The 20,823-nt window shown below is 36.2% G+C and overlaps 1 long non-coding RNA gene across 1 annotated transcript in view; it reads left to right on the top strand.

Annotated features, from left to right (window-relative positions):
- Positions 1 to 19,165, top strand: part of LOC143677496 (uncharacterized) — a 47,593-nt gene extending 28,428 nt beyond the window's left edge. The window contains exon 3 of the long non-coding RNA XR_013172630.1: positions 17,927 to 19,165. This is a non-coding gene — a long non-coding RNA (uncharacterized LOC143677496). The remainder of the gene's footprint in view (positions 1 to 17,926) is intronic.
- The last annotated feature ends 1,658 nt before the right edge of the window (positions 19,166 to 20,823 follow it).

Below are 20,823 nucleotides of genomic sequence, written 5' to 3'. Positions count from 1 at the left end.
ACCAACACAATGTGGTTCAGGCATAAGTACAGATAGATCAATGGAATATAATTAAGAGTCCAGAAATAAATCCATACATCTATGGTCAATTGGTTTTCAAGAAGGGTGCCTAGACATTCAAAGGGGAAAAGAGTTCTTTGACAAAGGATTCTGGGACAAAAGAATGAATTTGGACCCCTTTCTCATACCGCATGCAAAAATGGATTCAAAACGGCCAAGGACCTAAATGTAAGACCGTAAAATTCTTAGAAAAAAACATAGGGGTAAAGCTTTGTAACCTTGGACTAGACAAAAGTTTCTTAGATATAACACCAAAAGCACAAGGCCACAAAAGAAAAAATAGACAAATTGAACTTCATCAAAATTAAAATCTTTTTGTGCGTCTAATGATACTATCAAAGTAAGAAGACAACCCAGAGAAGGAGAGAAAATAATTTTGAATCATATATCTGATAAGAATCTAGTATCCACAATATATAAAGAACTCCTACAACTGAACAACAAAGGGACAATAAACCATTTTAAATTGGGCAAATTTAAAATTTGAATAGACCGTTCTCTAAAGAAGATATACAAATGGTCAATAAACACATGAAAAGATGTTCAAGATTATAAGTCTTTAGGGAAATACAAATCAAAACCACAAGATGCCATATCACACCCAATGGAATGGTTATAAAAAAAAAACTGGATAAAAACAAGTGTTGGCAAGTGTTCTTATTCTGGGAAATGCGATATACCAGAAATGGAATGGCTTTTAAGAAGGGGAATTTATTAAGTTTATAGTTCTAAGCCTGTGAAAATGTCCAAGTTAAGGCATCCAGAGAAATATACTTTGGTTCAAGAAGGCCAATGGTATTCACGGTTTCTCTCTCAGCTGGAAATGCACATTGCAATGTCTGCTGGCTTCTCTCCAGGATTCTTCAATGGCTTCCCCAGGGCTCTCTCTGTTCTGTTGGCTCTGTCAGTTCGGGTGGCTCTGGTGGCTCTGAAGCTTTTTTTCAAAATGGTTCCCTCTTAAAGGGCTCCAGTAAGCAACCCCACTTTGAACGGGTGGGGAGACATCTCCATGGGAATCATCTAATCAAAAGTTACCACCGACAATTGGGTGAGTCACACGTACATGGAAATAATCAAAAAGATCCTACCCAGCAATATTGAATGAGGATTACAGGACATGGCTTTTCTGGAGTATACAACAGATTCAAACTGGCACAGTGAGGTTGTGGATAAATTGGGACCCTTATACATTGCTAATGGGAATTTCAAGTGGTGCAGATGTTTTGAAAAACAATTTGGCAATTCATCAAAATGTTAAAGAGTTACTATATAATCCAGCAGTTCCTAGTTATAAGCCAAGGAGAATTAAAGACATATGTCCATGCAAAATCTTGTATATAAATTTCATATACATATTATTCATAATAGCCAAAAAGTGGAAACAACCCAAATGCCCATCAACAGATGAACGGATAAACAAAATGTGGTATATCTATACAATGGAGTATTATTCAGCCATAAAAGGAAATAAAGTACTTATACATGCTACAACATAACTGAAACTTGTATGCTGACCAAAAGAAGCTAGTCACAAAAGAACCATATATAGTATGATTCTATTTATATGAAATGTCCAGAATAGGTAAATTTTAGAGACAGAAAGTAAATATTAGTGGTAGCCAGGAGCTGATGAATAGGGGGTGGGGATGACTGCTAATGGATACTGGGTTTCTTTGTGGTGTGACTGCTAATGGATACTGGGTTTCTTTGGGGGGATTGCTAAGGGATACTGGGTTTCTTCTGGGGTAATTTAAATATTCTGAATTCATGGTGATGGTTGCACAACCTTGTGAATATACTAAAAATAACTTAGTTGAATGATTTAAAATGGTGAATTTTATGGTTTGTGAGTTTTATCTTAACAAAAACAATAAATAACCTAAGAAAACAAGTTTCCTTTACAAGACCTCCCCCTTCACTTCAGTACCCCTAGCAGAATATCATCAGGGCTTTGAGGGGGAGGGTCTTAGTCAAAGTAAAACCTTGCTGACAGATTTTACCTCCATCTTGTCACGAACCAATGGCCAGTAGCATTCACTTGCTGGTACATCTCTTTCCTCCCCAGGTAGCCTAAGGCCTGGCTGTTGACAAGCCCCAGTAGCTGCTGTGGTAGAGGAGCTGACCCCATTAATAGTTTATATTCTCTTTCTTCTCCCCAAACCTGATAGGCCTGGGTGGCCTGGTTTTGGCCCTCGGCTGACCAGAGCCCTCTATTATTTAGGCAAGTCATATCCAAACTCCAATCTTGACCTCCAGCCTTTCTTCATGCCCTCCATCAAAACTTTCCTGCCTCTAAATCAGCAATTCTCAAGGTGGGATTCCAGGACCAGCCACATCAGTATCAGCATCACTTGGGAACTTGTTGGGAATGCAAATTTTCAGGCCCCACCCAAGCCTACTGAATCAGAAACTGAGGCGGGGCCAGGAATCTGATTAAACAAGCTCGCCATGTGGTTCTTATGAATACCCAAGTATGAGAATTACTGCTCTAAATTACTCAGAATTTAGCTCTCTGATTTCTAAAGTGAAAATCAACTTAAAAAAAAAAAGAAATTCCATGCTCATGAGTTGCACTGAACAGAGAGACCTCACTGTTTGATCCTTTCTGTCTTTATAGGTGACACAAGTGCATTTAAAACAAATGGATTTCAAACTTTTGTTGACTGTGCCCCACTTTAATACATTTTATTTTTTCCCAGAACACAAGTGCGTGCACATGCCCACACCTCACCTATAACATAAGCTAGTTTTTTGAAATGAGATTTCTTACTATGTTTTACGTTCACTAATATTCCCTAAAATAATTTTTTTTCTTTTAATGGTGACCTTGACCCACTAAATTTATCTCTCAACAGATTAATGGGTTGAGACCCACTGTTTGAAAAACACTGACTTAAACAAGTTTCTGTAGAATAGAGGAAACCATAGGGGAAGGTGAATCTCAGACGTGAAAATATTTATTTGGTTATTATATAGCAGTAGAGAAAAATGTAGATATTGATGAGCAATAGGAAATTTTTAAACATACACTAGAATTTACCTTAACAGGGGAACAAAGGTAATAAATAGCAATTTAATCAAATCTGAAAAATAAAAACAAAGTGTCTTTATTAAAGACAGAGTGTCAAACTGAATTTAAAAAAATGAACCTAACTCTATGCTAATAAGAAATGTAGGTAAAACAAAATGATAAGTAAGGGTTGAAATTAAAAGGATAGACAAAGTGAAACAAGGCAATTACAAACAAAGCAGAAGTAGCAAAAATTAACATAAAAGGTACCACACTAAATACAGACATATTATATAATGATAAAAGGCACAGTGAATAAAGATGATATAATAGTTATAAATCTGTATGCACCAAACAGCTTAGAAGCTGAATATAGAATCAGAAGCTATTAGAAATACAAGGAGAGCTTATTAAATTGAAGAAATAACAAAAAATTGTGGAACTGTAACCATATCAAACTTTAAAATCTGTTGTATAACTACTTGTTACAAAGTACCCTGCCTACCTCTCTGACCCCATCTCCTACTACTATTCCCTCATTCATTCCACACTAACCACACTATTTCTGTGGTTATGTCTCCTGTCTCATTCCTGTTCTTTTTTATTTTTACATGTGCACTTTCTCTCTCTATTTGGGCTTGTGTATATATATATATAGCCATATACATATATATGGCTCAAAAATTATTTCATTGCTAAAGAAGACAACAAAGGAGAAAGATCACAAATAAAATAATTTAATTCTCATGTTAAGAAAACAGAAGTAAACCAAAAGAAACAAGAGAATTCATAAATATAAAACAGACTAATGAAATGAAAAACCAAAAAAAAATCTAGAAAAAAATCAATAAATCCGAAGCCAGTGTTTTGAGAAGACTAAAGAAAAATTTAAAAAATAATTTAACTTCTTACAAGCCCAAATAGAGAGAGAAAGTGCACATGCAAAAATAAACAAGAATAGGAATGAGATAGGAGACATAACCACAGAAATAGTGTGGTTAGCGTGGAATGAATGAGGGAACAGTAGTAGGAGGTGGAGTCAGAGAGGTAGGAAGGGACCAGATCACCTGGAGATCTTTAAGCTAAAGTAAGAACTCTGGTTTTTACTCCAAGCGGAATAGGAAGTTATTGGAGGGTTTTGAAACAAGATGTCATATGGTATCACTTACACTTTAACAGAGTCACTCTGTTTTCTGTGCTGACAATAGGGTGTAGGAAGGGTTAGAGAAGGTAGGTGGGGTGGTTGTAATAATCCAGACTAGAGATGGCTGGGTGAGAAGTGGTCAAGTTTTGGATGTATTTTGAAGGTAGAAGCAATAAGATTTGCTGGTGAATCAGCTATAGAACATGAGAAAAAGAAGGATAATGCCAGGGATTTTGGCCAGAGCAATTGGAAAACAGTTGTCATTAGCCAGAAAGGGAAAGAAGAGGGAAGGACCAAATTTGATGAGAGAAATGTGCTTAGTTCTAGATTGAGTTTGAGATGTCTATAAGTTACCCAAGTGGAGATGTCAAGTAAGCAGTTGAATTTATGAGTCTGAGTTCAAGTGAGAAGTCTGAGCTTGAAATGCAAATTTAGTGGATAATGTACAATTGGTATTGAAAGCCCTAAGACTGAATGAATTGACCAAGAGAGTGAGTACAAATAGTTTAAGAACTGTTTATCTTGAAAACAGCTCAAGGACTGAGCTCTAAACACACAGCATTTAGAGGTTAGGGAGATGAATAGTGAACAGTAAAGGAGGCTGAGAGGGAAAAGCCAAGGAGGGAGGAGAAAATCCACCCACTTTGGAAACCGGCTATATTTACTGAAAGCTAAATTTTTATTATATACATGTGTGTTAGCTTTCTCTAGAGAAACAGAACCAACAGGAGAGATCTGTAAATATGAGATTTATAAAGTTGTCTCTTGCAGCTATTGAAATGGAAGAGTCCAAAATCCATAGGGCAGTCTGTGAAGCTGGTGGCTCTGATGATAAAGGGTTTGGATAAACTCCACAAGAAGGGCTCGCTGGCTGAAGAAGCAGTGGAAGAGTCCTCTTCTTCCTTAAAAGCCCTCAACTGATTGGATTATCTCTTTGTGGTAGGCACATCTTAGTTTACCGCAGATGTAATCAGCCACAGATGCAACCAATTGACTGATGATTTAATACACCAGCCTTGGAGGGAAAGCTGTAACTGTTGAGCTGTGTTCCAGTAAGCCTTGATTCTTGAAGACAATTGTATAAAGATATAACATTTACAATGTGACTGTGTGACTGTGAAAACCTTGTGTATCATGCTCCTTTTATCCAAGGTATGGACAGAGATGAGGTAAAAAAAATTTATAAAAAAATAAATAGTAGGGGGACAAAGGTGATCAATAAAAGGAAGGAGTAAGGGATATGGGATGTATGAGTTTTTTCTTTTTATTTCTTTTTCTGGAATGTTGCAAATGTTCTAAAAAATGATCATAGTGATGAATACTCAAGTCTGTGATGATATTGTAAGCCACTGATTATACACCATGTTTGGAATGTATGTGTGAAGATTTCTCAATAAAAATATTTAAAAATAATAATGATGATAATAATATTACACCAGACTTCCAGTTTATCAACCATCCATGAAATATCCTTGCAGCGATGGTCAGGTCAGTGCTTGTCTGACCAGATAACTGGACATAATCATTTGGCCAAGTTGACACCTGAACCTAACTATCACACTCATAGACATCATGTTGAGCAAAAGAAGCCAGACACAAAAGATGAATTACTACATGATTCCATTTATAAGAAGTGCAAAACAAATCAATGCAGACAGAGATCAAAATGTCTGTTACCTTTGGGAAAGTTAATGACCAAGGTGGAACACAGCATAGCCTTGGGCAGTGCTGAACATGTTCTATGCCTTGATCGGGTGGATGATTTCATAGGTATATACATGTGTAAGAAGTCATTGAACTGTACACTTAGTAGTGCATACTTTACAAAATATATGTCATAAAGCAATTTTCCAAAATTAAAAAAAAAAAAAAACTTTGGTGTGGTGTTCTAAAATTTAAATGAACAAAGTATTTAAAGGAGAGAAAGTTGAATGTCAATTGCTGCTGATAGGTCAAGTAAAGTGAAGACTGAGGACTAGGCATTGGATTATAATGTGGGGATCATAGGTGATCTGGATAAGAGCAGTTTCAGAGGAGTGATGCAGGTGCAGCTTATACCCCCACTCACAGTATGATCTACTGACAGTATGATCCTTTTCAGAAAAAACAAACTAGCAAGCAAGACCACTATAACTCTGTTTAAAGGCCTGAACCTGGATGGACATGTATGCAAAAGAAAAAGAAGAAAGGGGATAAATCCAGGTTGTTAGATGTGGTTACCTCAGAAGAGTGGAACTGGAAGGGTGTTTGGTTGGTGGTAGTTTTTAGCTTTGCTTTATGTTTAGGCTAATTTCCTTAAAGAATGCTTCCTGTTTATTTTAAATTTTTATTTGAACACTAGAGAGAATCAATAAAACCAAAAGTTAGTTCTTTGAAAAGATGAATAAAATCAACACACTCATAGATAGACTTTAAAAAAAAGAGGATGCAAATAACTAAAATCAGAAATGAAAGAAGGTACATGACTTGTGACTTCAGAGAAATAAAAAGGATTATAAAGGATACTACGAACAACTTTACATCAACAAATCAGATAACCTAGATGAAATGAACAAATTCCTAGAAACACGTAAACTACTTACATGACTCTAGAAGAAATAGAAGATTTTAACAGACCAATAAGTAAAAAGATTGAATCAGTAATCAAAAACCACCTAACAAAGAAAAGTCCAGGACCAAATGGCTTCACTGGTGAATTTTACCAAACATTCCAAAAAGAACCAACACCAATCCTGCTCAAACTCTTCAAAAAAAAAATTTGAATAAGAGGAAATTTTTCCCAACCCATTCTATGAAGCCAGCATCCCCTGATACCAAATCCAGAAAAATATATCACAAGAAAAGATAGTTGGAGCAAGATCTCTCATGAATATAGATGCAAAAGTATTCAACAAAATGCTAACAAACCAAATCCAATGCATAATAAAAGAAGGATTCACCATGATCAAATGGGATTTATCCCAGCATTCAAGGGTGGTTCAACATAAGAAAATCAATTAATGTAATATACCACATTAATAGAATGAAGGTAGAAAACACATAATCATCTCATGTATTGCAGAAAAGGCATTTGGCAAAAATCCAGCACTGCTTTTTGATAAAAATACTTAGAAAATTAGGAGTAAGGAAATTTCCTGAACATGATAAAAAGTATATGTGAAAACCCCAAAGCTAACATCAGGTTCAGTGGTAAAAGTCTAAAAACTTCCCCTCTTCAATCAAGAACAAGGCAAGGATGCCCCCCATCACCACTGTTATTCAACAGTTTGCTGGAAGTTATAGCCAGAGTAATTAGTCAGAAAAAGAAATAAAAGTCATCAAATCAGAAAGAAAAACAGTGAAACTTTCCCTATTTGCACATGACATGACCCTATACATACAAAATCCTTAAAGATCCACAACAAAGCTTCTAGAGCTAAAGAATGAATTCTGCAATGTGGCAGGATATAAGAATAAGATGCAAAAATCAGTGGTATTTCTATATGCTAGCAATGAACAATCTGAAAAGGAAATTAAGAAAAAAATTCCATTCATAATAATAACAGAATCAAATATCTAGGAATAAATTTAACCAAGGATGTAAAGGACATAGACATGGAGAACTACAAAGCATCGCTAAAAAAAAATCAAAGAAGATCTAAATAAATGGAAAGCTATTCCATGTTCATGTATTGGAAGACTAAATATTGTTGACATGTTAATTCTACCCAAAGCATTTACAGAGTCAATGCAATACCAGTCAAAATTTCAGCAGCCTTCTTTGCAAAAATGGAAAAGCCAATCATCACATTTATTTGGAAGAGTAAGGGGCCCTGAATACCAAAAACATCTTTAAAAAGTAGTTGGAGGACTCACACTTCCTGATTTTAAAGCTTACTATAGAGCTATAAGCAGTCAAAACAAACACAGTACTGGCACAAGGCCTGATTTTTAGACCAATGGAATCAAACTGAGAGTTCAGAAATAGACCCTCACATCTACAGTCAATTGATTTTTTGACAAGGGTGCCAAGTCCATCCAATTGGGGAAGAATAGCCTCTTCAACAAATAGTGCTGGAAAAACTGTATTTCCAAATGCAAAAGAATGGAGGTGGAACCCTACCTCATACCATATACAAAAATAAACTCAAAACAGATCAAAGACCTATATATAAGAACCAACACTATAAAACTCCTAGAAGAAAATGTAGGGAAGCATCCTCAGGACCTTATGTTGGGCAATTGTTTCTTAGACTTTAAACAAAAAGCACAAGCAATGAAAGAAAAAGATCAATGGGGCTTTGTGCTGGTTTGAAATTGTTGTGTACCCCCAAAGAGCCACGTTCTTTTTCCTAATCCAATTTTGTGGGGATGAACCTATTGTTTAGGGTGGAAATTTTTATCAGATTGTTTCCATAGAGATGTGACACACCCAATTGTTATTAGATGGAGATGTGACCCTGCCCATTTAAGGTGCATCTTGATTAGTTTACTGGATTCTTTTAAGAAGGGAGACATTTTTGAAAAGCGGAGTTGCTTCAGAGCTGACATAGAAGCAAACATTTGTAGTGCAGAAGCCCCAGGATGCCAGGAGCTAAGAGAGCCAACAGAAACCAGACAGGAACCAGAGCCCAGGAGATGTTGCCATGTGCCTTCCCATGAGAAGCTAAACAAGTCAGAACCCAGAGTTTTGTTCCAGAAAGCTTAAGTGAGGACCCAAAGATCCCTTGAGGGAGCCACAAGAATCAGAAGCTAGAAGCAACAAACCAGGAGCAAGAACCTCAGACACCAGCCACGTGCCTTCCAGGTGACAAGCATCAGCTTTTCTTTGGAGTCAAGATATCTTTCCCTGGATACCTTAGTTAGGACATTTTTATGGCCTTAGACCTGTAAACTCGTAACAATAAATCCCCTTTCTAAAAGCCATTACATTTCTAGCATATTGCATTCTGGTAGCATTAGCAAACTAAAAGAAGCTTCATCAAAATCAAAAACTTTTATGCATCAAAAGACTTAATCATGGTCCAGGCCTTCGATCTTGGGGCTTGACTCTATGAAACTTATTCCTGCAAAAGAAAAGCTAAGCCTACTTATGATTTTGTCTAAGAGTCACCCCCAGAGAACCTCTTTTGATGCTCAGATGTGTCCTCTCTTTCTAAGCCAACTCGGCAGGTGAACTCACTGCCCTCCCCCTCTAAGAGAGACATGACTTCAAGGGTGTAAATTTCCCTGGCAATGTGGGACATGACTCTCGAGGACGAGCCTGGCCCTGGTATCATGGAATTGAGAAAGCCTTCTTGACCAAAAAAGGGGAAGAAAACTGAAACAAAGTTTCAGTGGCTGAGAGATTATCTTCAGATAGAGTTGAGAGGTCATTCTGGAGGTTATTCTTATGCAGTAAATAGGTATCCCTTTCCAGTTTTTGGTGTATGGGAGTAGCTGGAGGGAAATATCTGAAACTGTTGAACTGTAATCCAATAGCTTAGATTCTTGAAGATGATTGAATAACTATAGAGCTTTTATGGTGTGACTGTGTGATTGTTAAAACCTTGTGACTGACACTCCCTTTATTCAGTGTATGGAGAGATGAGTCAGGAAAAAAAAACAAAATTAAACAAATAATGGGGGAGATGGGAATGGGATGTATGAGGTGTTCTTTTGTACTTTTATTCTTATTTTTATTTGGGGGGAATAATGAAAATATTCAAAAATGTATTGTGATGATCAACGCACAGCTATATGGTGATACTGTGAACTACTGATTGTACAATTTGGATGCTTAAATGGTACATGAATGTATAATATATCTCAATGAAATTGCATTTAAATAAAAAATAGAAAAAATAAAGATTTCATTGTGAAAGCAAAAATACAACCTAAGGAATGGGAAAAAATATTTGGAAACCACATATCTGAAAAGATTTTTTTTTAACTTTTTGTATTGTATAATATAATATATATACAAAGCAAAGAAAGAATAAAGCAGTAATTTTCAGAGCACTCTTCAACAAGTAGTTACAGGACAGATCCTAGAGTTTGTTGGGGGCTACCGTGCCATCATCTCAGGTTTTTCTTTCTAGCTGCTACAGAATATAGGATGCTAGAAAGAATAAATATATTTTTATCATTACAAGTGACATTTTTTTCTTTTTGTGATAAATAGCGTATGTACAAAAAGCAATAAATTTCAAACCACAGCACAACAAATAGTTGTAGAACAGATTTCAGAGTTTGGTATGGGTTACAATTTGATAAAGTTTTAATATCCAGAATTTATAATTAAAAAAACCCAAAACCCTACAACCCAAGAACAAAAAGACAACTTAATTTAAAAATGGGCAAAAGATTTGAACAGACATTTTTCCAAAGAAGATGTACAAATGATCAAAAAGCACATGAAAAGATATTCAAAGGGGATGCAAGTGTTGTTGAGTGGTAGAATTCTTGCCTGCCATGTGGGAGACCCAGTTTCAATTCCTAGCCCATCCCCCCCCATACACACACACACACAATAAAAACAAGCAAAACTATAGAAAGAAAAAACAAACAAAATTCGACAAATGGTGCTGCAATAAGGGGATAATCACATGGAAGAAGAATGAAATGTGACCCCCACCATACAGCCTGCAAAAAAAAAATGTTTTTCATTAACACATTTTATTAAATCAAACACTAATTTTAATGATACTACCTAATATCTTTTTTTTTATGGTTTAGCTCATGTTAATAGAGTGGTATATTTTATTAAAAATATGTTATTTGTGCGCAGAAAAAAAAAAAGATACTCAACATCATTAGCCATTAAGGAAAGGTAAATCAAAACCACGATGAGATAAACAGATACATCCCTGAGTATATTAAGCAGAAAATTTAAAAAAAGTATAGGAAAAGTCCTTTGAGGGATGGGAGAAAAAATATGGAACTATTAAACCCCTGATACTGTGTTAAACATTAGAGACACCCAAATAAATAGGCCAAACCCTTGATCTTGAGGCTTGCTCTTGTGAAGCTTATGTATATAGCAAAGAGGCATAGCTTAGAATAAAGGTATGCCTGAGAGTTACCTCCAGAAGACCTCTTTTGTTGCTCAGATGTTGCCTTTCTCTCTCTAAGCCTAACTCTGCAAGTGAAACAATTGCTATCCCCACTACATGGGACATAACATCCAGGCATGAGTCTCCCTGGTGGTGTGAGAGAAGACCCCCAGGGATGAGCCTGGCCCTGCCACTGTGGGATCAACAATGCCATCCTGATCAAAAAGGGGGGAAAGAAGTGTAACCAATCAGTGGCTGAGAGAGTTCAAATAGAGTCAAGTGGCTGGAAGTGACTCTTACACATCCTTCATTTAGACACTGCTACCTATCATAACTTGTCAAACCCCAACCAAAACCATTCCTGCCAATCCTAAAGAACACCTAGGGCATTATATACAATTCTACAAAGATTACATGCACTAGGGTAACTTCCCAGAAACCTACAACCTCCAGATGGGCCCCTGGACAAGATAAGTCCTGAAACCCAGAGGGGCCAGCCTCTCCAGAACATCAATTAGTTCCATCCCCCTATTGCATATTATTGGCCCTTCCAACATGAAAAAGTTAGAATGGGCATAGCCCTAATACCCTTTAAGAGTGAGAGAAATATCAGAGGTGATGGTGGAGTTAATACAGAGGTCGAACTTAACAAATGAGAATGAGTGCTGAGTATTTCTTTTAGCCTCCAGTATCTTAGAGCAGCTAGAAGTAAAACCTAAAATTGTGGAATTGTAACCCATACCAAACTCTGAAATCTGTTCTACAACTAATTGTTGTGCTATGCTGTGAAATTTATTTATTTATGTTATTTTTCACAAAAAAGGAAAAAAGTTGATTGTGATGATAAAGTATTTAGTCATTCTAGCCTCCTATATTCTGGAGCAGCTAGAAGGAAAAATCTGAGAGGATGGTATGGTAGCCCATGACAAACTCTTGGATCTGTCCTGTAACTACTTGTTGAAGAGAGCTTGAAAACTATTGCTTTTTTCTTTCTTTGCTTTGTATATAGGTTATAATATACAATAAAAAAGTTTTTTAAAAAGTACATTGTTAAAACTTAAAGAAAAATAGGAGCAGGTATATGGAAACTATTTTCTGCGTGATCTTTCTATAAACCTACAACTCCTTAAATAAGGAAATAACCAGTTAAAACTTTGTTTGATAATTTTCAAATTACAATAGTAGTACATTTTTATTGCAACAGGTGAAATATTCAATTACAATTCAAATATTCAATTACAAATATTCAATTTTGCCCTATAAAGCAAAATTAAATATATATGTACACAGAATCTCCTACTGGCTCTGTTTCTCTGGAGGACGCTGGCTGACACACTTAGCATCTTCCCAACTCCAACTCCACACTGTCCACAAGAATGTGGAATACTCCCTGGGACAGCTGCTTGGTCTCAATTTTTTTAATTCACTGGGAGGTTCTTAAATGCATGGTGGGTTCCATACCACAACTCATTTCTCAGAAGCAGGGCAGAGAAGGGAGAACAAGAGGCCACGGAGCAGGATTGGGACAAAGTCATTTCCCTTTTTTAAACCTCAGTTTCCTCATCTGGAAAAGAAATGGATTGAGCTCAGATTAATTCCATTTCTAAAACTAACTTGGGATCTGAGCAAACAGCATGGACTAACATAAGGCACAACTGCTTTTTTTTTCATGGCCAGGCACCGGGAATCGAACAGATCTCCGGCATGGCACACTGGAACTCTGCCTGCTGATCCACCGTGACCCACCCTACCTTATTTTTTTTTTTCCTTAAAAAAGTAGGTTTATAAAAATAATTTTAAAAAGTAGGTTTATTGTTGCTTTTCCAAGTATAAAAGCAATACTGGATAACAGACCATTTGTAAAATACAGAAAAGTAGGCAGAAACAAAATAAAATCATCTCTGTCCTTCCATCCAAAGACATCTAGTATCAAAAAATGTTCATGTGCAGAAATCCCAGAATGAGCTGAGATTCAGCATCAAGGGATTGAGGAAAACTCTAGAATGAGCTGAGACCCAGCATCAAGGGATTGAGAAAACCTTCTCAACCAAAAGGGGGAAGAGTGAAATGAGACATAGTGTCAATGGCTGAGAGATTCCAGACAGAGTCGAGAGGTTATCCTGGAGGTTATTCTTACGCATTAAGTAGATATCACCTTGTTATCCAAGATGTAATGGAGAGGCTGGAGGGAACTGCCTGGAAGTGTGGAGCTGTGTTCAGTAGCCATGTTTCTTGAAGATGATTGTATAATGATATAGCTTTCACAATGCGACTGTGTGATTGTGAAAACCTTGTGTCTGATGCTCCCTTAATCTACCTTGTCAACAGATGAGAGGAACATATGGAATAAAAATAAATAATAGGGGGAACAAATGTTAAAATAGATTTAATTTGAAATGCTAGTGATCAATGAAAGGGATCAGTAAGAGGTGTGGCATGTAAAATTTTTTTTTCTCTGTTTGTTATATTTTTCTGTTGTATTTTTATTTCTTTTTCTGAATTGATGCTAATGTTCTGGGAAATGATCATGATGATGAATATGCAACTATGTGATGATATTGTGAACTGCTGAGTGTATGTGTTGGGAATGTTTGTGTTTCTTGTAATTTTTTTATTAATTAAAAATTTTTTTAAAATGCAATAATGTACCTAATATTAAGTATAGAAAATAAATTAATATATAAATATAAAAAAATGTTCATGTGTTTTCTTCCTTTTCCAGTATATACTTTATTTTGGTTTGACATTGCCATACTGTATATGAAATATTGGATTTAGTTGTTCTCACTCATTTCACTAACAATATTGTAATAAAATCTTCATGAATGTGATTTATCGAACTATTCTCCTATGGTTGGGCATTTAGATTATTATTTTTGACATTATCAATAATATTGCAATTGGTATTTTATTGTGGAAAGCTTCCAATATATTTAGAATTTGTTCCTTAAACTAGAGTCCTAAAATTAAAATTTACCAGGTAAAATAGTATGAACATTTTTTAAATGACATATGTATCATAACTTTTGCCATTTAAACCATTTTTAAGTGAATAATTCAGGAGCATTAATTACGTTTATGATGTTGTGCTACCATTACCCCCATTCATTACCAAAACTTTATCTCCCCAAACAGGAACTGTGTTCCAATTAAGCAATAACTCCCTATTGGCCCTCCTCTTAGCCCCTGACAACCTCTAATCTGCTATGAATATGCTTATTCTAGATATTCCATATAAGTGCACTCACACAATATTTGTCCTTTTGTGTCTATTCATTTATGCTGTAGCATGTATTGGAACTCATTTCTTTTTATACTGTTCTTTGCAGATTTTTAAATTGGGTTGTCTGGTTTTTTGTTGTTGTTGAATTGTAGGAGTTCTTTGTATATTCTGGATATTAAGTCCTTATTAGATGTATGATTTCCAAATATTTTCTCCCATCCTGTAGGTTGTCTTTCCACTTTCTTGGTAATGTCTTTGGTGTACAACAGTTTAAATTTTGAAGTCCAATTTATCTTTTTTTTTCTTTTGTTCCTCATGCTTAGGGGGTCCTATTTAAGACCCATCACAATACAAAGTCATGAAGATTTACCTCCATGCTTCCTTCTAAGAAATTTTTAATTTTAGCTCTTATATTTAGGTTCTTTATCCATTTTGAGTTAATTTTTGTATAAGGTAAGATGTAAAGGTTGAACATTTTTAAGTTTCTTGACACTATTGAAGAATTACTTTCCAAAAGCATTTTGCCAGTGTCTACATCCACCAGTGGCAATATGAATCTGTCTCACTGATAACTCTCTTTTGAAAATATACGCAATTTATTGGGGGATGGGAGGCACAGCTCATTGTTTTTCTGATTTGCATGTCTTTGATCTTTGGTGTGAACATTTTTCCTATCTGGCAAAAGTATTGACCCCAGCCAGAGCCTCAGTAGTGGGTCATTATGGTTGTACCGATTATAGGACTACCTACCTTCCATCCACTAGTGATTCCCCAAAGAGCCTGGAAATCCCCCATCAGGGATCGCCAAGGACAAGGTAAGGACCAGGGGCTCAGGTAGAAGTCTGTGGAATGCAGTAAGGTCATACCTGATCACTTCTTCCTAGTCCTCTCAAAACCGGGCAGCATTGTGGGATTGAGAAAATCTTCTTGCCCAAAAGGAAATTTTCAGTGGCTGAGAAATTTCAAATAGAGTCAAGAGGTCATTCTGGAGGTTATTCTTATGCAGATATCCCTTTTTATTGATATATCATACACATGTATCCGTAGGTAGGTAGATAGATAGATAGATATCCCTTCTTATATAGATATCCTTTATGAGTTTTTAGTGGGCTCTAAAAGAAAATACCTGAAACTCTGAACTGTTTCCCAGTAGCCTTCTTTTTTTAAAAATTTATTTTTATTGAGAAATCTTCACATACATACAGTCCATACATAGTATACAATCAACGCTCACAATATCATCACATAGTTGTGTAAAGTGACCATGGTCACTTTGACAACATTCACATCACTCCAGAAAAAGAAATAAAAAGAAAAAAAAACTCATATATCCCATACCCCTTACCCCTCCCTCTCACTGACCCATGGTATTTCCATTTACCTAATTTTTTACCCTTTATCCCCCTTATTATTTATTTTTATCTTTTTTTATTCATCTGTCCATCCAGTGGCCTTGATTCTTGAAGATGATTGCATAACTATATAGCTTTTACAGTGTGACTGTGTGATTGTGAAAATTTTGTGGCTGACACTACGTTTATCCAGTGTGTGGACAGATGAGTAAAACAATAAGAACAAAACATATATAAATAATAGGGGGGATAAGGGGCATGGGATGTTTTGGGTGTTCTTTTTCATTTTTATTTTTATTCTTATATGTATGGCTTTTTTGGAGTGATAAAAATGTTCAAAAATTGATTGTGGTGATGAATGCACAACTGAATGATGATACCGTGAACCACTGATTACTTTGGATGATTATGTGGTATGTGAATATATCTCAATCAAATGGCATTTAAAAAAAAAAAAGCAGGCAGAACATTCCCAAGGGATGACAGAGTTGTGGAAGACACACCTATGTTCCATTATTACCCTCATTTGGGTTCTGCAGGTGAGAACCATGGCTTTGGCTTATAAATGGCTTTAGGATGGGTATCTCCAGTGAAGTGGGAAGTCCAGTCAGAGTGAAAAGACAGCCACAGGGGAGCGGGCAGGAAGGGTGTGGGGAGAGGGAGGCAGACTCTAGGGAAGGTGAGAGGTACCAGGTGAGAGGCTTCAACATCAGCATGAGTGTATATTCTATGTGTCACAGGGCGGCTTGGGTAGGCACCTCCCAACAACAAAAAGCCTTCATGAGATTAGCAGCACCCAAGTACTAGCACGAATCCACAAAAACAGAAAAAAAATGGTTTTTTTCCTTAGTGAATATATATACATACAGCAAAAATGTTGAAGGTGATTATTTCTGGAGTTATGAGTGAGCTTTATAGTCTTCTTTATATTTGTATGTATTTTCCAAATTTCTAAAATAAACACAATTTTATAACTGAAAAAAAAATCCAAACTCCATGAGTCACTGTAACAACATTTCAAATGAAAATTAAATTGGAAGGAATTTCTAGTTGAATATGGCAGATTGAATGCAAAAATGTATCTCTACTTCCTCTTTGAAACATCACTAAAACAAAAGCTAAAAATGGGCATAAGTTTAAAAAGCAAAGAAATGGGGAAAGAGGATGTCAATAGATCAGAGATGTCCACAAAATTTAGGAAGCCAAAAAGGGAAGAGATTAGCACTGTATAGAGAAAGCTGAAACCTAAGCCTGTGGGTGGCTGGAGGAGTGAAGCTGCCAGACTCAGGAACAGGAGGTACAGGAAGAGGGTGGGGTGGTGGGTGGGGCTGACAATAGGGTTGGTTGTAAGTCTGTGTATAAAGCAGGTTACATGAATTTGATGACTGGCTTTTCCATTCCTGTTTAGGTAGCATTGGAATTTTTATTGGGATTGCATCGAATCTAGAATCGCTTTAGGTAGTATTTTAGTTTCCTCACTGCTAAAACAAATACCATACAATGGGTTGGTTTAAACAGTGGGAATATATTGATTCACCATTTTGATGATAGAAGAAGTCCTATTTTTAAGACTTCAGCAAGATGATGCTTTCTCTCCAAAGACTGTGGCATTCTGGGGCTGGCTGCTGGTGATCCTTGGATACTTGGGTCAGTCACCTGACAATGCACTTGGTGGAATCTTCTCCTTCCTTCTCTGTGTTCTGTTGACTCCAGCTTCTAACTCTCCCTGCCTTTTTCTCTCTCTGTCTGAGTTTCATTCTGCACATAAAGGACTCCAGTAAATCCAGATTAAAGCCCACCATGATCAGTGGGGCCAACTTAACTGAAGTAACATCTTCAAGAGATCTTATTTTCATTGGGTCCACATCCACCAGAATGGGGACCAAGACCAAGAACATATCCAAACTGGGGTACACAATTCAACCCACCACCGGTTGTGTATTTATATCTTAACAATATTTAATCTTCCTATCCATGAACATGGGATATCTTGCCATTTATTTAGATCTTTTTTAATTTCTTTCAGCAATTTTTTTTGTAGTTTTGTAGTTCAAATTTATCCCTAGATATTTGGTTCTTTCCATTGCCCTTGTAAATGGAATTATTTTCTTGATTTCTTTTTAGAATTGTTCACTGCTGATGTATAGAAACACCACTGTGCAAAATGTGGTATATACATAGAATATATATTCAGCCATAAAAAAATGAAGTTCTGAGACATGCTAAATAGGGATGAACCTTGGAGACATCAAGTTGAGTGAAATAGCCAGATACAAAAGGACAGATGTTACCACTGTAAAAATGTTTTTAAAAACACAGAAATCTACTCCATGTGCTGGAAGCAACCTGAAAGCAGTGACAATGGCACACCCTGTTGCAGGTTCCACACTGAGCCTTTGAGGGTGTCCTTGCAAGAAGAGCTCACTGAAATGGCTGCGTCAAGTCAAGGTGCTATTAGTTATCATTTATGCCCTTGCTGATTTCCATCTAGGAGATTTCACTTTTCTACTCCATGTGATTCTGGTGACATTGTTAATCAGGGATCCTGCCTCACATATGCTTACCCACACCAGCCAATGAAGGAAACTTTGAGGGAAACTTTAGGTCACTGGACCTTGTGGAATTAGCTAAAAAAGCAGCCAGGTTGGCTCAAGCTGCTTGGACAGGAATCTGGGCCCTCTGCCTAAAAGCATAGTGTGGCAACCCAGCTGTTAATTGGAGGTGTCACTGGATGGTGCACAGGTTTCATATTCCAGAAGGTTGGAAAGTTTGCTGCAACAGCTGTGGGAGGTGGATTTTCTCTCCTTCAGCTTGCAAACCGTAATAGTACATCAAAGTTGACTGGCAGTAGAGAAGAATATGAAAAAAGCCAAGGAGCAGCTGAAAATCTGTAAGAGCAAGCAAATGCCTACTGAAGTCAAAAGCAAAGCTGAGGAGATGGTACTATCTGTGAAGAAGAATGTCTCGTGCCTGGGGGATTTTTTGGAGGCTTTTTGCTTAGCATGGCATCCTAAGGAGGATGACTTCATCTGCATTGTTCCTTTTTTCATTTGTTTTCTTCCATTATTCTTCATAAAGTGTCAGTTGTGCTTTTCCAGCCAGTAGCCTCTATACTCTATCACAGGATGTTAAGTCTCCTCCTCCTCTTCCCTCCTGCCTTCCTCCCTGCAGTGGCAGATCTGGTTAATTTGTAGGTCAGCAAGAATGTTTCTTTCCTCCCTATATAAAATACTTAGCAGAACATCACAAGATAGCTCGCCATGAAGATGAATGGATCCTCAGAGGTTGTCCCAAACTGTTGATTTAGAAAAAGAAATAGCAAGCATGTAAATACCTTGTTGTTTTGGGTCCCATGAAAAGGAACTGAATAAATTTGCTTTTAAGCATGAAATATTTTGGTATATCCGTGTCTACTTTCTTCTTTACTGGCTGGTTTTATATATATATTTATAAATATATATATTTATAAATATATATATTTATATATAAATAAATATTTATATATTATAATATATTTATATAAATATATAAATATATATATTTATAAATATATATACATTTATTTATTTACATGGGCAGGCACTGGAATTGAACTCGGGTTCTCTGGCATGGCAAGCAAGCGTTCTTGCCTGCTGAGCCACCGTGGCCCACCCTTTACTGGTTGGTTTTAGACTACAGAAGAGAACTATTCACACCTGTTATTATTATCCTAACAAAAATGATAAGATGAGCACTATAATTGAAAAATTTGAAAATAGAATGGAACTGTGCTGAGGTGTGTGCTATGCTGAAGGTATTCTATTTTGTGGGAAGGTCTTTAGGACGCCAACCAAAAGAAATACATTGTGGAATGGACAGACTTGGGGAATCATTTAGGGGCATGAAGATACTGTCCAAAGTTGTTTTCTACCACACAGGATAATGAACTTCATGCTATTTCAGAGGTGATACATTAATGGTAAAATAGGTGACTTCAGGTAGGGATGGTAAGAAGCTCTCAGGTTGATATTTCATGGAAAAGGATTTAAGATTTGAAATTTAAAGTACTCTCTATCTCTTGTCAACATATTAGGGGTAGCCATAGCTCCTTGTACCAATTCCAGTATTTCTTTATCCTGTATAAAATTTAACATTTGAACCAGATTCTCTGATGTACAGCACTTCAAGCATTTATAACTGAGAAAGAAAGTACATAAGAAATGAATTATTTCCATCATCAAATGTAATATATCTTATACTGACCTCTGACACTTAAAATTTTCTTTAAAGTAAACGTTTTTACATGCAAACACTTACACACACACACTCAGAGAGAATTTTAGCACATTTTGTTACAATGGCCTGTTTGTAAGCTTCCTGAGGACAGAGTTTGTGTCTTTTTATCATTATATACACAAGACCTAGCGCTTAATATAGGTGTCCAATATTTGTTGAATATATAAATGATGCCCTCATAGAAACATACCTGGGAAAGATGTTGATTTAAAGAATGATGAGCTCTAAGAAAGCAGGAAGCTCAGTATAAAAGGTTAGTTTTACTTTCAATTAATTCTTAAACTTAAAGGTGACCTCTAGTGAAACGTATGTGTGTTTCTAATACCATGAATTTAAAATGTTTACCTTTTAAAACCTATCTTGGGAATGATGTATTAGGAATTTGAAAAATTGAAGTTATCACTGGATGTGTGTGTATTTTTAGAATTCATCTATTTGTATTTTCTCCTTAATACATTACAGAAATATTAGAAGACAACGTAAATTACTTTTCTTGCAAATGTATGAACCATCCTAAAGATGGTTTGCTACATATTTTTCTATAAGAACTTAATTATTTTTTCACATACTATTAAGGAGACTTTCAAAATATGTATAAACTAGAGAAATATAATGAAGTCCATGTATCAATTTCCCACCTACAACAACCATCAAATTTGTCACCATGTGGCCCTGTCCTTATAAAGATGGTGGAATGAGATGTTTTATGCCTCTGCCCCATCTCCCCAGAAGATCTGAACAATCAG

The sequence above is a fragment of the Tamandua tetradactyla genome, chromosome 3 (genome assembly GCF_023851605.1).
Source record: "Tamandua tetradactyla isolate mTamTet1 chromosome 3, mTamTet1.pri, whole genome shotgun sequence".
NCBI classification, from domain to species: Eukaryota; Metazoa; Chordata; class Mammalia; order Pilosa; family Myrmecophagidae; genus Tamandua; species Tamandua tetradactyla.
This window is presented reverse-complemented; position numbering and strand designations above follow the sequence as displayed.